The sequence below is a fragment of the Mytilus californianus genome, unplaced genomic scaffold (assembly GCF_021869535.1).
Source record: "Mytilus californianus isolate M0D057914Y unplaced genomic scaffold, xbMytCali1.0.p SCAF_15, whole genome shotgun sequence".
Classification (NCBI taxonomy): Eukaryota; Metazoa; Mollusca; class Bivalvia; order Mytilida; family Mytilidae; genus Mytilus; species Mytilus californianus.
The window spans coordinates 8,891,191-8,909,303 of record NW_026262637.1 but is presented as its reverse complement, the minus strand read 5'-3'; the positions used below and the strand labels follow the sequence as shown (position 1 = coordinate 8,909,303).

The 18,113-nt window shown below is 31.4% G+C and overlaps 1 protein-coding gene and 1 long non-coding RNA gene across 3 annotated transcripts in view; both read left to right on the top strand.

Moving 5' to 3' along the window:
* The window catches only part of LOC127725335 (protein fem-1 homolog C-like), a 236,574-nt gene that overhangs the window by 94,373 nt on the left and 124,088 nt on the right, over positions 1-18,113 (top strand). The window lies entirely within an intron of this gene.
* LOC127725340 (uncharacterized) lies at positions 1,422-17,741 on the top strand. The gene is made up of 5 exons (XR_007992936.1): positions 1,422-1,717; positions 2,612-3,010; positions 4,103-4,255; positions 12,547-12,634; positions 14,088-17,741. It is a non-coding gene; the product is annotated as an uncharacterized LOC127725340 (long non-coding RNA).

Here is an 18,113-nt window from a genome sequence, read left to right as displayed (position 1 = left end):
ACGATGACTTTCTTCTTTGATTTATAAATATTTTATTTGGGTTCCAAGCCAGTATCTAAATATAGATATTCGGTATTAGTAAAGATTGCCAATCCTGTTATAATCCTCGCAGCTTTAAGCCGGGCACCAAAGATATTGTGAAATTGCCTATTCTAGAGATGGCGTGAATCAGATGTGGATACTAAAAAAAATCCAAAGATCTTTAAGAGTACATACAATCTAAGACTCTCTCATCTTGCAATAGTATTAAAACATTTGACTTTTCTACACTTTACACAAGTATTCCCCATTCCAAACTAGAAGATAAATTGAAAGAGTTGGTATTACTTTGTTTCATTAAAAAGAATGGCGAACGTAGATACAAGTATCTTGTCTTGGGAAGGGATAAATCCTACTTTGTAAAGAATCACTCTGATTCAAACAAAAAATTCTCTGAAGCTGACATTATCAAGATGCTTGATTTCTTGATTGACAACATATTTGTTACGTTTGGAGGACGTGTTTTTCAACAGACTGTCGGAATTCCAAAGGGAACCAATTGTGCCCCTCTTCTTGCCGACTTGTTTCTTTATTATTATGAGGCCGACTTCATACAGGAACTTCTTAGGAAGAAGGAAAAGAAGTTAGCAATATCCTTTAACTCTACGTTCCGCTATATAGATGATGTTCTCTCACTAAATAATACCAGATTTGGTGACTATGTTGAACGAATCTATCCCATCGAACTAGAGATAAAGGATACTACAGATACAGTTAAGTCTGCCTCATATCTTGACTTACATCTAGAAATTGACAATGAGGGTCGGTTGAAAACAAAACTTTACGACAAAAGAGATGATTTCAGCTTTCCAATTGTGAACTTTCCATTTCTATGTAGCAACCTTCCAGCAGCGCCTGCATACGGAGTATATATCTCCCAATTGATACGATATTCCCGGGCTTGTGTTTCCTATCATGATTTCCTTGATAGAGGATTGCTGCTCACAAGGAAGCTATTAAACCAAGAGTTCCAAATGGTGAAGTTGAAATCATCCCTTCGTAATCCACTGGACGTTAAGCAACCAACAATCAATCAATCAATCCCTTCGTAAATTTTACGGACGCCATCACGTGTTGGTTGACCGTTATGGAACAGATGATATCGGATATGTTCCTTATGTCGTAACTACAATACCCTTCCCTTTTCATGAATGTGACTTACCGAATTAGACTATTTACGGGATTTGTAATAACATAAGCAACACGACGGGTGCCACATGTGGAGCAGGATCTCCTTACCCTTCCGGAGCACCTGAGATCACCCCCAGTTTTTGGTGGGGTTCGTGTTGCTTAGTCTTTAGTTTTCTATGTTGTGTCATCTGTACTATTATTTGTCTGTTTGTCTTTTTAATTTTGGCCATGGCGTTGTCAGTTTGTTTTCGGTCTATGAGTTTGAGTGTCCCTCTAGTATCTTTCGTCCCTCTTTTAAGTTGACGTTTTTTCTAATTTTTGTTGGAAGCTAAATATTAACATCGTTTTTTGTATTGTGACATATATTGTATCTAGGAATAGGTATGCACATATTTTCTAAAGATTGAAATAACAAATGAAAAGAAGGTCTACTGATAGTTCACAATTATTTGTTTCATTAAGAGTCGTATCACTGATTTTTAAAATTTTACAGCAGGTTTGAGTATTATACCAGATCCTTGCCCAGACATCCAGCCAAGCACTCAAGGTAAATGTACAGATCTACATTGTTCGTCGAAAATACGTTCACCATATTATAAATAAAACAAACACATATTTGAACTTATCGGCGATTTTACAATTTCCTTTGATTGTACTGCCTTTTTGAACCACTGACATGACATGATATTCGAAAATATGAGGCAATGACGTCAAATAAAAATGCGACAACTTGAAGTTTTCCGTGTCAATCATCGTTGATCATCGTTAATGTATCAATGAAATGCCTGCGATGATATTGCGTACAACCGGACAACTATCGTCTTGTTTTGTAAAAATGTACACACAAAAAAAGTGTTTAATGCGGTACAAGCATATTCTCCCCTAAAAAAGTAAATTGCTGATAAAACGAATTATGGCATTTTTTTATACTGACTTAATAGGCCCGAATATCTACCCTCCTTAGCTGACTCACTTGATTTTCTTGCTGATTAAGTCAGCATGAAAAGCAAGATGCCGATATTCATAAATAATTGTTTTGTAATTATTGTTTTCTTTCCGAAAATAAGATGTTATTTCGAGTAGGATATGACAGATTATTTCGTATTTAAAATACCAGTGGTACATCTAAGAATAAAGTAAACTCATTAATGTATTAAAAAAAATCCATTTATTTTTTTTAGTAGAACTTTTATTAACAATTTGTAACATAATTTATAAAGCAATGAATACATATTTGATTAACTATTGCGGTAGAGTTACCAATTCCATGCTCTGAATTGGATTGTATTAGTATAATAAATTGCTTAACATAACACTGATGAACATGATGAAAAGTATAACGATGCAGTAAAGTATATATATCATAAGTATATAGATAGTCATTCCATTTGTTGAACGCAACTATCATTAAAAGATTAAAAAATTATATTATTCGTCGTAGTAACTGATATGTGCCATAGTGGTTCGGCAATGGAACAGATAGGTGTAGCGAAAGACGGAAATATTAACTTTGATCATGTTACACTTCGTTCAAGGACACAGGAAGACAACTGCACATGCCTTGTCTTTTTTGAAAATCAAAGTTTAGACAATATTCAACTGTATATAGAACCATATAGAATGTTACAAAGTTCAGCACCAAAAGAACCAGAATGTGGATTGGAACTGAACATCGACTTTTATCAGATGGAAAAAGTACAACAAGATATGATTTCAATTAAATGTTCAAGTGGACAATATTCTAATTCGTTTCCGTTTTATAAAAACAGTGTGTTAAGATTTATGTTCACAGTAATTGATGGAAGCTTCACCAGAGGATATTGTATCGATGTTCAAAGAGGTAACCTTTTTATAGAGGGATTAATATTTTTCTAAATTATATATAAAGGCTTCCAATTAAATGTATATGTTGACGTCTTTCAAAAACTGTTTTAAGATTTACACCAAAATAAGTTGGTTTACATTTCATCAGTATCGATATATTAAGATTTTACTTTGTTATCATACTAGGATTAATCAACTTTTAATTGGGCTTAATAAGACCAGATTACGCTAACTGCAAAACGTTGAAAGGACTTGTATATCAAAATGTTGATAAGCCCTCACCTATTGACGATTTAAAGGAAAATTTTACTTAATGCAAATTTTGAAAAGATTTGTTTTCGTCCTAAAATACATATAAGTGTGTGTTAAAAAATTCACTTTACAATTGTGGGGGATATTGATTTCCGATCAAGAATAACGAAAGACGCTAAAATAAAGTGGAGTTCGGTGCTTCTTATCACTAATGTAGTGTTCAGGCATACGAGCAATGACTAGTCTACCACGTATGGTTTGCTAAGTCAGATTCAATTGTCCGGTTAAACGTTTGATACACAGTTTTCTGTTGAACGGTTCATTTAGGGCATGTTCACAGTCTGCATTTACACTCGATCTAGTACAACACAATCGCTTTGGTTTAAAGTTGAAAATATATGTATTATTTACTAATGTTTTCAGTTAATCGTTTAATTATATATGTCACAAACGAAAGACATTGTTACGGATAAAATAATATACTAGAACTAAAATCTTCTGATTTTTATAATGACGCACATTTAAAGATTTTCTGGCTTCAAATATTGCAATAACAGCTTAAAAGGAAAATTAAAGCTGCTTCTGAAAAAAATATACATGAATAAATGTACCAATGTCGCTTTCTGTACAACTGTTAATTTTTCGGTAAAAGCTATCTTGATTAAATGAATATTGCTTGTTGTTTAAAAAAAAGAAACAAAAAGTTTCGAGTATTTTAAAAGATAGCATATGAAATAAATGGGTTTGTAACAGTCGACACAATTATTATCTTAATACTTTTGACAATGTTTAAACCACTAATCAAATATTTTTGTTCTTTACATGGATGATCTCACTATCTTATATTTCATTTTAGTACATGTAACTGGTCATAATGGTACCCTTAAGATTGTGTGTGGCGTTTCTGGGGTAATACCATCAACACAAAGCACAACACAGTCTACAAATGACTTTACTGGTCATCTGACATCAACCGAACCCTCAATCAACGAGCATACGACTTCATCAGGTTGGGATTTTATTTAAAAATACTTGTTGTTTCATTTTAATTCTACGACCTCATCCGAATTGATACAAGTTAAACCTAAATGGCAATTTAGATTTACGAATCCATTACCTTATGCATAATCATATAGGCAGTATGTGTTTTATTCCCGAGAATGATATATGTTGCTATGTTAAAGCGAAGTATGCGTGATAGGGGAATACTTGGGTTTGAATGACATTTGTTTGCATTCATAATACGTTGAACTTCGTCTGAATATTGAACAAAATTTATATATGGAGCATTTATACACTCACAGATACAATTAATAAAAAAAACGTAAGAAATAGGTATAAAACATGAAAATAACGCTTTAAGAAAAAAGTTAAATCACAAAAATACTGAACTCCGAGGAAAATTCAAAACGGAAAGTCCCTAATCAAATGGCAAAATCAAAAGCACAAACACACCAAACGAAGTGTCTTCCTCCTAGGGCGTTTTGTTTTTATTAATTTCAACAGGAAAGTTCACACCACAACAAATTAAAACACATATAACTACCTGAATATGGTAGGACAAGAGGGACATTACATGTACAAGAAAAGCTATGTTCTAATGCAATTCGTTTGTAACGATAATTTTCATTGGACGTTAACAAATATTTTGAAGGGTTAGATTCCACGTTCTACCAGTCCGTAACTAAGAAACCGCCATTTTGAATTCCGACTTTTTTTGGTATGTAATTTCTCAAAAAATAAACAAGAAAGTGACATTTTGTGCTTCAAAATCTTCTTTTTGTCAATATTGAAACAATTCAGAAGTGTTTATGTTTGACATCCGGAGTATACATATGACGTCAACGTGGTTTAAATGCTTAGGACGATGCAACAGTTTCGCGGACTTTTTTTATTTATAGCATGCTTAGGCCAAAGTATTTATTAAATGGAATTTATTTTGATATGTGGCTTTAGAATGGAGATAACTGTATTGTATTTTAAGCTTGGCTTTCGTAAAACTTGATTTTACTGTCCTAAATATCTGTTTGCCTAGCTCCGCTACGCGTCGCTAGGTATACTCAATTTGCGACAGTTAAAACTACGTTTTACGAAGGCAAAGCTAAAAATACAATACAGTTATCTCCTAATTCATTAAAAGTCAACTTTGCCTGAAAAATATGTTTTTGTCATATAAATACTGAAGTAATTACTACTGATCTGATAATACCCTCTAAGGACTAACAATCAACCAGCAAAGGTATCAATCCAGTTCTGATTAATCAAAAAACAAAATCTTTAGAAAAAGCAAAAAAAAAAAAAAAAGATAGGCCGTGAATACAAAACTCATAAATAGGGAGGAAACTGACAACGCAATGACAAACAAGAAATGCTATAACCAAAATCACGAAAAACTACTGACTGCGCAGCACGAACACCTACAATAAATGCAGGTGATCTCAAGTAAGCAGATCCTTCTCCACTAGTGACACCCATCAGATTACTCAAGATAAGTACAAATTGTAATACTATTTTGGTTATCACGATCGAGGAGTAGGGAACGGGATGTAAGTTACGACATTATCTTGGAGACTAAAACTCCGCCAGCAGAAGTATCGACTTAGTACATATAAATGATAGTAAATTATACTTCATATAAATCTCGTACGTTTGAAGCAATTTTCTTGAATTACACAGAGTGTGAAACGAAAAAGTGATACGAAAACTGCGTTTATTGGATTGGCTTATCCAGCATCATGAGACGATATTACGACTTTTCCATTGGCTATTCTTTAGGTCATTGATAACCTTCAAATGTTAAGACGATGTACATTTCGTTCATGGCAACGGACATTCGTGATTTCTAAACACTCACACTTTTCACCTGGAAATCTTCTTTTTGAAAAACTTTATTTTAGAATTGAAAGCTTCTTTTTGTAAATTTATTCGGGTGTAAAAGTGTTGACCGAAGTACATTTTGTATGATGCGCGGAGCTTAATTCTACAAATGTGCGCATGGTCAACGCTTTTACAACCCTATAAAATTACTAAAAGAAGCATTCAATATTTATAGTGACACTTTTTTTGCTAGGATCATGAAAACGCGATTTCTATCAAGTTTTTCTTTTATTTACCTGTGCACTTTATTGTAGAAGCTCGTGTCATTATGAATTTTACATTTCATTTTAAAATTAAGAAATAATTCATGGAAGCCATAGATTTGTTGGAAATTTACACATGGCCCAGGCCATGTGTAAATTTACAACAAATCTATCGCTTCCATGAATTATTTCGATTCTAATAGGACAAATACGGTCATTAAAAAACTGAAGCGAGGGTGGGTATACCGTGTGTGTCGCTATTCTTTTTTACTCCCTGTTAGATAAAGTTTAAACTTTCTAATAAATATGTAGCTTGCAGCAAATATTTCGCAAATAACTGCTAGAAAAAATGTGTATAATTCTTTTAACTCTCAAACCCAACATTTGCCATTTGTAATTTACATGTTTTTCTCGTAAGCTACCGTCAAATCCAAAGTTGACATTTCGTAACTAAGGAGCCGCCATGTTGACTTGCTGAAATCAGTAAATATGCGAATAATGCAATAGAATAGAAAAGAAAACAAACCCTACCTCAAAAATTCATTTTAATGCAATATTATACGAACTTCCATGGTTCACGTAACGGAAAAACCTTCAGCTTTAGCGTTTTCATTTATATGACGTCATGTTTTGAAATGACTAAAATGAGCCAAAAGCATTAACGGACTTTCGCGGAATTTTAATTTATTTTGATTTTGTAGATTTCTCCGAGCTATTGCGCATTTATTTTTTTTTGTTATGCATCCGAATAAGAATAGAAGATCTGTAGTCTTTTTTCAATTGTAATTTTTAAAACAATAAAATCGGCATAGCGTTTGCAAATAAGTTCCGATACATGTGGATTTACGTAGGAGGTATTTTGTAACATCCATTATTATGTATATCTCTGAGTCTGCGCTAAGTATAGATATATCGAGTATTTTATCATGGTGTTGTTTACAAAGCGAAAGAAGCACGTCATATTAGAATGAAGGTTAATTTCAGAATGATGCGCGATTGCTATTAGCCAATCAGGATAACGTGTTATAATGAAACATACATGTCATGTAATTATTACATTATGAAGCGTATAAAGAGTTTTAAAATGCCTGATGTTAAAGTTAAAAGCAGTAAAATGACATATGACGCTATGCTGGTATGTGCAAAAGACTAGATCAACGATTCGCGATTAAACAACTCGTGAGAATTTGATACCGCTTGATATCAACTCTCTCTATTTAATTTAAATAGTAACTATAAACTCGCCGAAGGCTCGTTTATGATCAAATTAAAATTGAATAACTCGAGTTAATATCAAGCAATATCAAATTCTCACTAGTTATGAAACCTATTATTTCGTTCGTGGAATTTTGTTTATAATGATATACTATTAATGTTAATATTTCCGTTTATTAAAATATAACTTTGTAGTTTGTATTTAAAATGAATTTAAAGAATATAAACGACATTGATAAACATAAGTAACAATATTTACCAGACTTCTATAAACAACTAATTAAAGATTGGATAAGTGTAAAAGGAGGTAATACAAAGTATCCCAAACATTTTCTTGAAATTAGAAAACAAATCCTATGGAGAAACGATAATATCAGATTTAACAGAAAATGCTTAAACTTTGAAGATTGGATAAAACGTGACATTATTAATATAAATGATATCATTGATGAACAGGGTGAAATCTCTGAAACTACCATCTTATCTAAACTTAAATATAAACAAAACTGGATAAAGCAAAAATATATGTTAAAAAAAGCAATACCAATTAATTGGAAAATAATTCTTCTTACTAAAGATTCTATTAAAACTAAATTAAAAGTCATAAATGACTTAAAACTTATGTACAAGACAATTACTCCATTAACAAGCACAAATGAACTCTATAAAATCCTCACACTAAAAGAAAGTTGTGATAAACCAAATGGTTTTCTTATGTGGGAAAAATTATTTGAGAAAAATTTAAATACTAAGTTCAAAAATACTTTTGTTTTTGTTTTTCAATATCTCACTGATAATAGATTGAAAACATTCAGATGGAAACTTATTCACTACATACTGCCATGCAATGAACTTTTAAAAAAGTGGAAAATTACTGAGGACAACTTATGTAAGCTTTTAAAAAAAGAAGACTATGAACACTTTTTCATCAATTGCTCATTTAATACTGACTTTCGAAATATAGTAATGAAATTAATGAAATCCCTTGGTATTGACAAAGCCTTGAAAATTTAGTAACAGGGTACAAAATTGAAGATTCAGCATACTTTGATATTAATTACATATTAACTATAATATCCTTCTCAATATACAAAGCATATTTTGCCTCAGAAAAGAAGACAAAAAGAAAATAAACATTTTAAAAAATTTTCAGTAAAAATTTCAGAAATCTTTGAAATAAACAATTTTATTAACAAAAATAATAGACAGATTATTCTAAAAACAAACAGATTCATTGCAAAGAATCAAATGAATCAGGATTAAATCTATGTTAAATGTTTTGAAACAATACTTCTATAGTAAGTACAGAACATTGTGTGTAAAATTGTTAATTGTACACAAGCCAAATATGGTCATATTTATTAAAGGGTTCAACCATGCATGTACAAAATATGTTTGTGAGCATGTTCAGTCATGCATGAGTCACGAAATGTAACATACTATATTTTTAGATTTTAAAATGTGTATTCACAAACGTTAAAAAAAAAAAAAAAACATATATCCGCATGATTATTCATTATTGCAGAAAAATAATTTCTAATCTGAGATGAGTGTTATGTTATGACTTGTGCATTACATATACACTTCGACATAGAACAAAAAAAAAACTTGTATACTCACCAAATGTTATCAAATAACTTAAATCCTGTTGATAATAATAATATTTAGATGACACATATTTTAACTCTATCCGAGAGCGCACATGTTTGCAGAAGCATAACTGTGCCCAAACTAATACGAACACGGATCATATCGATAACGGAGTTGATTCTGGAAAACTAAGTTATATAAAAAAACAAAACAAAGCAAAACCAAACAAAGATATGTATGTGTTATCCCAATAATTTATCAAATACATTTGTAGAATGAATTATATAATAAATACTAATATTATGAAGAAGTTATATCTTACCAAATAGTGCTTCCCTTAACTATTAGGTAAACTAACATGAGGGATACTTAGTTAAAAGCTGTAAACTTAGTAAATTGTTACAGGAAATATGCAATAAAGATATTGTTACGTTAAAAAAAAAATGTTTCAGAACCATTCAAGGTCCTTTTTCGCCGATTTCATGTGCTTTCTATACAAATGTTCACGCATTGTGAAAGTACCAATTCAGTAATATTTCAGCAAATAAAAGAGATGAATGCGAAATATGTTTGATTTTAATTTAAAAGTTTAAAAAACATAGTTGTTTGCAAAATTTTTCCAAAATCTGTGACATTGCCCATTTTCTGTACCTTGACTTGAAGAATACAAAATGATGGCTGAGGTAAAAAATAAAAAAATTAGTATGCAGACAACATTCTATACTAATAATTCCGGTAACTTAATAATAAGTATGCATTGTTAACTGGAAATACATTGTATAGCTTGACAATTTTTTCGACAAATAACACTGATTGAATTATTCAAAATATGATATATGACAAACATGACGATTGCAGTTTTCTTGTTAAAATCCAACTTCTCAGGAGGGACTTACCATCGTTTACATATCAATTGATACTTTTCACATCATTACACTCGTTTGTTTACAGGTAAATGATTCTTTGTTATGCAAAGCGACTTCTGTAGTGTTCGTAATCTACACTTAACAAATGTACGTGCAACATTAAAAAATAATTGACCTGTACGATTTGTCGGTGTCGTAACTAACGTCATACATGTTCTCCTCATCTTAGATCTTAATACTCGTCTGATCTGTATATATATATATATATATATATATATAATTGTGGATACTTCCATACCTTAATTTTTTTACTGGGTCTTGACAAATTATGTATGATGCAAAGCAGGACATGTCAGCTGTGCCTCATTCCGTCTGGAGTTCATGCGATCCCCTATGAACTTTTCTTTATATTCAGATTCTAAATGGATTCGCTAGAGTTATATATGAGTAAACTACAAAAATTGTTTTTTTTCTTAATTTAGGAACAGAATTTAAATATAATGTAAAACAAACAGGCACAAATACTGTGTTGACAATTGGAAAATATCCGTTTTCATCTGTAAAACAGATATTCAATAACGAACACCCAACACATGTTGACGTCCGTAAATATTATCATGATTGATTCCAACTTTATCATTTGAAGCCCTTGGTTTAATAGCTTCCGTGTTATCAGCAACCATCCATCCAGGAAATCATGATAGGCAGTGCAACCTCTGGAATATCGTATGAACTGGTATGTATACGCCATATGCAGATGCTGCTGGAATGTTGCTTCATAGAAGTTCACAATTTTGAAGATAACTTCATCTCTTTTTTTCGTAAAGTGTTGTTCTCAACAAATCCCCATTGTCAGTTTCTTTATGTAAGTCAAGATATGAAGCATACTTAACTGTTTCTTGTGTAGATATTATTTCAAGTTCGATGGAATAAATGCGTTCAAGATAATCACCAAACTTTGAATTATTTAGTGAGATTATGTCATCTACATATATGTATATAGCAGAACTTGAAGTCAAAGGATAATGCTAGATTATTTGAGAAGCTACTATATGAAGTCTGCCTCATTAAAATAAAGGACCAGGTTGGCAAGAAAAAAGTAAAATCACAAAAATACTGAACTCCGAGGAAAATTCAATCGGAAAGTCCCTAATCACATGGCAAAATCAAATGACAAAACACATCAAACGAATGGACAACAACTGTTATATTCCTGACTTGGTACAGACATTTTCAAATGTAGAAAATGGTGGATTGAACCTGGTGTTATAGCGCTAAACCTCTCACTTGTACGACAGTCTCACCAAATTCCGTTATCCAAAAATGGATCACAGCTTGCTCGATTGAAATGCCGATAGTTTGATTAAAAACACGTTCTTCAAGGGTAAAACATATGATGCCAAACAAGAAATCGAACCTTAAAATTTTAGTTTAAGAGTTTTTTTTTGTCTGAATCAGAGTTTTGTTTACAAACAATGTTTTGTCCTTTCCTAAAACAAGAAATTTGTATCTATATTGGCCATTCTTTTTAATGAAGCAAAAAAAGACTAATTCTTTTAATTTGTCTTTATTTTGGAATGGAGAATACTAGGGTAATGGTTATGAAAGTCAAATGTTTTTATTCTACTATAAGAGCAAACAAACTTAAGTTGTATCTACTCTTATTCACACCGCCCCTAGAGCTAGTAGTTTCACAATAACACTGACGCTCGGCTTTGATAATAATAATGTTAATAACAAAGCAATATGTTTCGTGGAGAACTTGGAATTACCCGCAAAATAAAGTTGTTTGAAAGGAGACTTATGTAATTTAGGTCTCCATTAAAGAGAAAAAAAATACTAAAGGAACATAGAAAAACATATGGATAATCAGGATTTCCTCTTTGGTAAGTGTAGTGGAGGAGTATATTGACTTTCCAAGCCAAATGAGTTGTCAATACCTATTTGAAAAAGTTTATGTTTAGTCAATTACACACATAAACGATGTTGGTTAGTACTCTATCTGCAGGGACAACAACACATTTGTCATAGAGGTAGGACTGGTCATTAGCAACATTAGGAACGGAAACATCGATATAGCACGTGTATTAATACACCCATTCAGTTTTTCAATTGTAATTTTTATCCACGACCTAACAGCCCTAACTCATTCAGAATCTACGTCTTCTTTTTCGCATTAAGCTCATTGCATAGCATAATCCCCGACTGAACCTACCAGTTCTTTAAAGTTTGCGAATACAATTAATTTATGTAAGCACACGATCTTTCTAGAAGGCTTTTCGTTAACACATTTCGCAGAGAAGTGCTGTGGAAAATGTTTTGGTCACCAGTGATAACGTGGCCAGCTAGATTATATATGAATGCAGAATTAACAAAGTACGACCGGTGCAGTCAGGAGTCGTCAATATTCATATCCTTCAACACGTGTTAGTAATTGCAATTTTTAGTCGCATAGGGTTCATATTAAATATTGAATAAAGTTTGAATATTAAATTATAACATATGTTTATGTACTGCACAAAAAAGTTTCATTTTCTTTTATCTTCCAGATGATTCGACGATATACATAGCAGTGGGGTCATGCGTTGTTGGGTTTACAATAGCAACGGTGTCTATAGTAATTATTTTCTGCATAAGGTAATATTTCCAACTTATTTAAGGACTGTATCTTTCTATTTTCAATTTCTTCACCTTAAAAGTTTAAATTGTAAAAGCCTAAATGAACGTATTGATGACCAGTGCTATAATGATACTGATCACATATTTAGGTATAAGATGTCTCTTAAATCACTTAATCTACATTAACCATTCTTTGTATCCATAAAAAGACTTTAATGTTTTTTTTGGAATAAATCATTTTTTAAATTCAAACGTAATTATGATACCGAAAAAAAAGTTATTTAGTGCAAGCTTTCTTTGATATATGTAATAATACAATCGATAGTACACGTATATATAGACCAGTCAAAGGTTGAAAACAAAGTTTATTAAAAAAATTTCTATAACCTATTTAACAAATGAAGTCACATTTAGACCTTCAATATAGAGGTTGCTCATCGAATTTTTGTCAATTTTTGTCAATCTAATGTTTGTACCAAGTCAGGAATATGGCATTTGTTTTCACTTGTTCCGTTGATTGATAGCGTTTGATTTTGTCAGTTTTTATGGACTTCCCCTTTTTGAATTGGCTTTGGAGTTCGGTATTTTTGTTGTACTTTTTATAGAACAAACGCTTCGCCTCACTGCAAGTTTTAATTTGCCCAAGCATCGGTCGAGCAAAATACGCTATATCTGTTTGTAAAGAAATATGAATCGCTAAAAAATACCACAAAGAAAATGAGAATAGATTTCCAATTTTGTTTTTACAGTTTCGTCATTTGTTGTTCGTTAAACCACTTACGAACAATAGAGTAACAATTATGTTTAGTCTCGCTACATACTTTAAATGCCTGTTCTAATCCAGAACCCAAAATGACGTGACTGTCACATTTTTGTCATGTTGGGATTTTTCATAACTTAATTTACAATATGTGGTTTGCCCATTGTTAAAGGCCATACATATGCAATACAAAGATGTTATTTTTCACAATCTTTTACTAGCAATGAATGTGGTTGTTAAATTTGATAGATGCTTTCTGTGCTTCTTTGTTAAATGTTTGTTTGTTTTGAGATTGTGACACAGTGATGACTGCTGTACCTATATTTTGACAATGTTACCTATAATGTCTGTTTTGTTCACGCATCGTTGTAAATATAATGGAATTTGACGACTGTCATACAAGTGAGAGGTTTAGCGCTTTAAAACCAGGTTCAATCCACCATTTTCTACATTTGAAAATGCCTGTACCAAGTCAGGTATATGACAGTTATTGTCCATTCGTTTGATGTGTTTTATCATTTGATTTTGGCATTTGATTAGGGACTTTCCGTTTTGAATTTTCCTCGGAGTTCAGTAATTTTGTGATTTTACTTTTAACTTGATATACTTTCATTTCAAACTCTAAATGATCGAAGTGATGTTAATGAAAACTCAAACAAAAAAGAAAAAACTCCATAAAATATTGTTTTCTTGATATTATTTTGATTTCAGAAAATCATCCAAGACAATGGAACCAGTACCAACAGATAACATAAACATGCAGTACGACAATCTTGCTGAATCCAGAAATATATCAAACTATAGCACTCTGAACATACCAACCACCGATGACCAGCAGTATGAAATAGTCACATGATATGATTTATTATTGATAGTGAAATTGAATTACCGATGGACAGTTATAGTGTTTTGAAAAATAGACTTACGGTAAAATGTGTGTCTACAAAATTATTTGTGTTTTTGTGATCTTTGAGGATGTTAAAAAACCAGTCTGTACGGAATCTGTAACAATCACATTAATAATTTGAACACATGGTTGTCAGTGAAACGGAAATACGATTATTATGTCTAATGTATGATATGAAGCGTATTTTGTAATACCAATTACTTTGGCTGTTTAAACGGGTAAAACTCTTGGGGTTAAAGCTCATTTAATTTTTCCCTGATCAATTGTAGACCAAAACAGGGGTCCCTAGGTATGAGACCTGGTCTACTAAGTTATTTCTATGTCAACAGGTGCTTGTATAAACAGATTTGTTTTCGCTAATGAAAACAATTTAAAGACTGCAAAACAAAAATATTCGAAAAACAAATAGTCCTTTCTAGTGTTGATCCTTTTCCAAATAGAATTATACAAAATCCACTGTATTCACTTGCATAATGTTATAATGCTCATATACATATATATGATAATGTTGAGTATTACTCCTGATCTCGAACTTCGTAGAACAAGCAACTTTCAATTCTTAAGGCATGTGAATACGTGTCCACATAAAATGTAACAAAACTATACAAGCGAAAATATATTCATATATCAAATACAATCATCGAATCCTCCTAGTAAAAACTGGAGCACCTATATCTATCGTGAGAAATTAGAATTCTGATTTATACTTATTAAAATCCGGTACACATCAGAATTCAATATCTACAAATAAAATAAGGATATTAATATTTGTTTTAGGAGAAACCTTGATTGTACTAAAGAATAACCTATAATCAAAACATTTGTAAAAAGTCAAAATTATATATCAATATATTTACTTTTTCATAATGAAATAAATTGTTAATCCAAATTTTTCTTAAAAAATGAAAGAGGCACGGTACACGTATTATTACACAGCAAAATTGGCAACGAGAACCCCAAAAACATCCGGGGGGATCTTAGATGATCCGGAATGGTTTGCAGATCCTTTTCCACATGTGAAAGCCGTCGTGTTACTCCTATAAAATACGCTGATACTAGTAATCGATATCAAATGATAAGGCATCACACAATAGCGGATTGGTAATCGACACCATAGACATATAATACAAGAGATTCGCAACTCGGCGAAATCCCGTAAAAACACGCGGCCACTAGTTAAACCTCGCGAGATCTCCTTATGTAATAAAGTCATTAATACAAGTATTAAAAGTACTCGAAGTAAGGACGAATGTTTAAGCATAACATAAACTGTTTCAGTGTTCATAATTTGAGTTCATATATAATTATTTATTTTAATGTAATTTTGATTTTAGATTTGTATTATTGAAAAAGGGACATAATTTGATATTGTATTAAAAAACAACTGATATTAAATAATTAACACTTGATAAATTGTATCAGAGTTCATTTTATTTGATAGTTTCATAATGGGTTTCTATTGAATATACACCTGTCTCGGAGACATAATTTCACAGTGTGACATGTATATTAGGTTTGAATTATTCGATGACCAGGTAAATCACGAGCATGTTATAAATAATGAGTTTTAATTGACACCTTGTAAACAAGAAGTTGTTACACCACAGGTGCCCACACTCTTTTCAAAAATACAATTCACAATATGTAAAATTAATTAATGTGGACAAAAACTTAATTTATTTGTTAATTAATTGTTAATCATGATAGGCTTTGTTTTTTATTCTTGAAATTTATAAATTATTAAAATTTTATTTATTTTTATATTCATCATTAATTGGGCTTGCATTGAGTTTTTTCTGTAGGAATGTCGGTAAATGTTTGATTTCTAAGTGTTGTTTGACAGTTTCATCATAGGCTTTAACTGATTGTAGGTAAATTTATGGTTTCTTGTTCGAAGTGTGCATTGAGAATTGATATTTAAGAAAATTACAATTAATTTCACATTTGAATAAAGCTTCATTCATGTGCACGCAATATGGAAAATTCCGATTTTATTTCGTGGGATGACAATCTTAATAGTTACGACTTAGATATACCTCTAGTTGAATAAACTGATAACGAACTCTTTGTTGATAGTGAAAGTGAAAATGATGAAGACATAAGCGAGAGACCCACCAACAAAAACAATTGACAATACTGCATACATAGATTGATATGTGTGTCCTCGAAGCAACAAAAAATCTATAAAAAAACACAACATTGAAGTGGGAGCCAAGGTCATACATCAAAGCAACATGGAAGACACTATTTAAAAAGTATTTTATAACCTTATTTCCACGAGACAATCATTTGTAGTGGTTTCTGTCTTTTAATCATTTGTAGTGTTTTTTGTCTTTCTATTCTGGGGTAGAGAGATGGCAGTTAAAAGTAAGATTGTTTATGTGTATACATATACAAATCATTGGTGTAAATTAAATCTTTTATTATCAAATATATATATATATATATATATCTTTTGCAGTCACCATTGAAATGTCCTCAATACGATTTTAATTTAAAAACGAATTAGGTTCATGTTTTGAATGAGAAGCGTAGTCTGAAACGACAACAGATGCATGAAGCTCATTCATAATATTACGACCAGCAGAAGGTTTCCTTTACTAGGAAAATTTTACTCCTTTTGTAAATTTACTGCATTCGTTCATCTTTGGCACCCTAAAAAGAAGAAAAATACAATGACTTCAGAATAGGAGAAAATAAACAACTTTGCTATAAACAGAATGAAAAATGAATAAATTGCCTAACAAAATGCAGGCTATAAATTTAATAGTGCACAAAAATGAAGGACTGATTTAAGGAAATTTGTCCATGAACAATTTCAATATTTAGCCAGTTTAATAAAAAAAAAAAAAAAAAAAAAGAAAGGAAAAGAAAAGAAAAGAAAAAAAAATTGGGAGTAATATATATCCCCATAATATGACATTTATTTGTAAATTTCTAGTTTTGACGAAACAGATTGATAAAATTAGCATAGCTGGCTTTGTGTATAAATAACAAAATAATAGTCACCTTTGTTGATATTTTTAGAAATAACTGTTGGATCAAATTTTACGAAACTGGTCTTATTTTCACGACATAACATCTGAGAGTAATATAGCCCCATACAATTGAATATTTATTCGCACATTTCCAAGTTTTACGAAATAAAATGATAGTACCAGTACAGCTGGTTTCGGGTATCAATAAGAAAAAATCGCCACATTTGTTGATAATTTTGAAAAAAAACCACTATTGGATCAAATTTTACGAAAATAGTTTTATTTTCACGAAACAACATTTGGGAGTATTATTGCCCCATAAAATTATATATTTATTAGCATATTTCCAAGTTTTAAGAAAAAAATTGGGAGATCAAATGGTTTCTACGGCAATAGGAGGTGAAGTAAAATGGGCCGAGTTTTAACTTTGTTTGTTTTTGATTAATCTCATCATTAGAACACATTTAATCAATAACAAATTATTAGAATTAGTTTTTTGCAACTTTTAAATATACTTGCATGCTTTAGCTGTGAAAGGTATCGGCATTATCCATTAGAAAAATCGTGAGGCGTAGAACCTTTTTCACAATACCCATAAATCCATCGGAATAATCGGCTTTCCGGTGGCCACGTCATTTCATTGGCTGTTATATAGACTCTACTAGAGTTGCGAATCTCTTGTCTTATATGTCTCTGTCGACACTTATCAAACCCTAAGACATCACCAAATTCGTAAATCATCAATCATGTGAATTTTCTAACTCTGAAAAATGGCCGAGAGTGCAATGTTGAAATTGAAACGTTTTTCAGGACAAATTTCGCGACTATTAAGCAAACATTTCTGCATGTTAA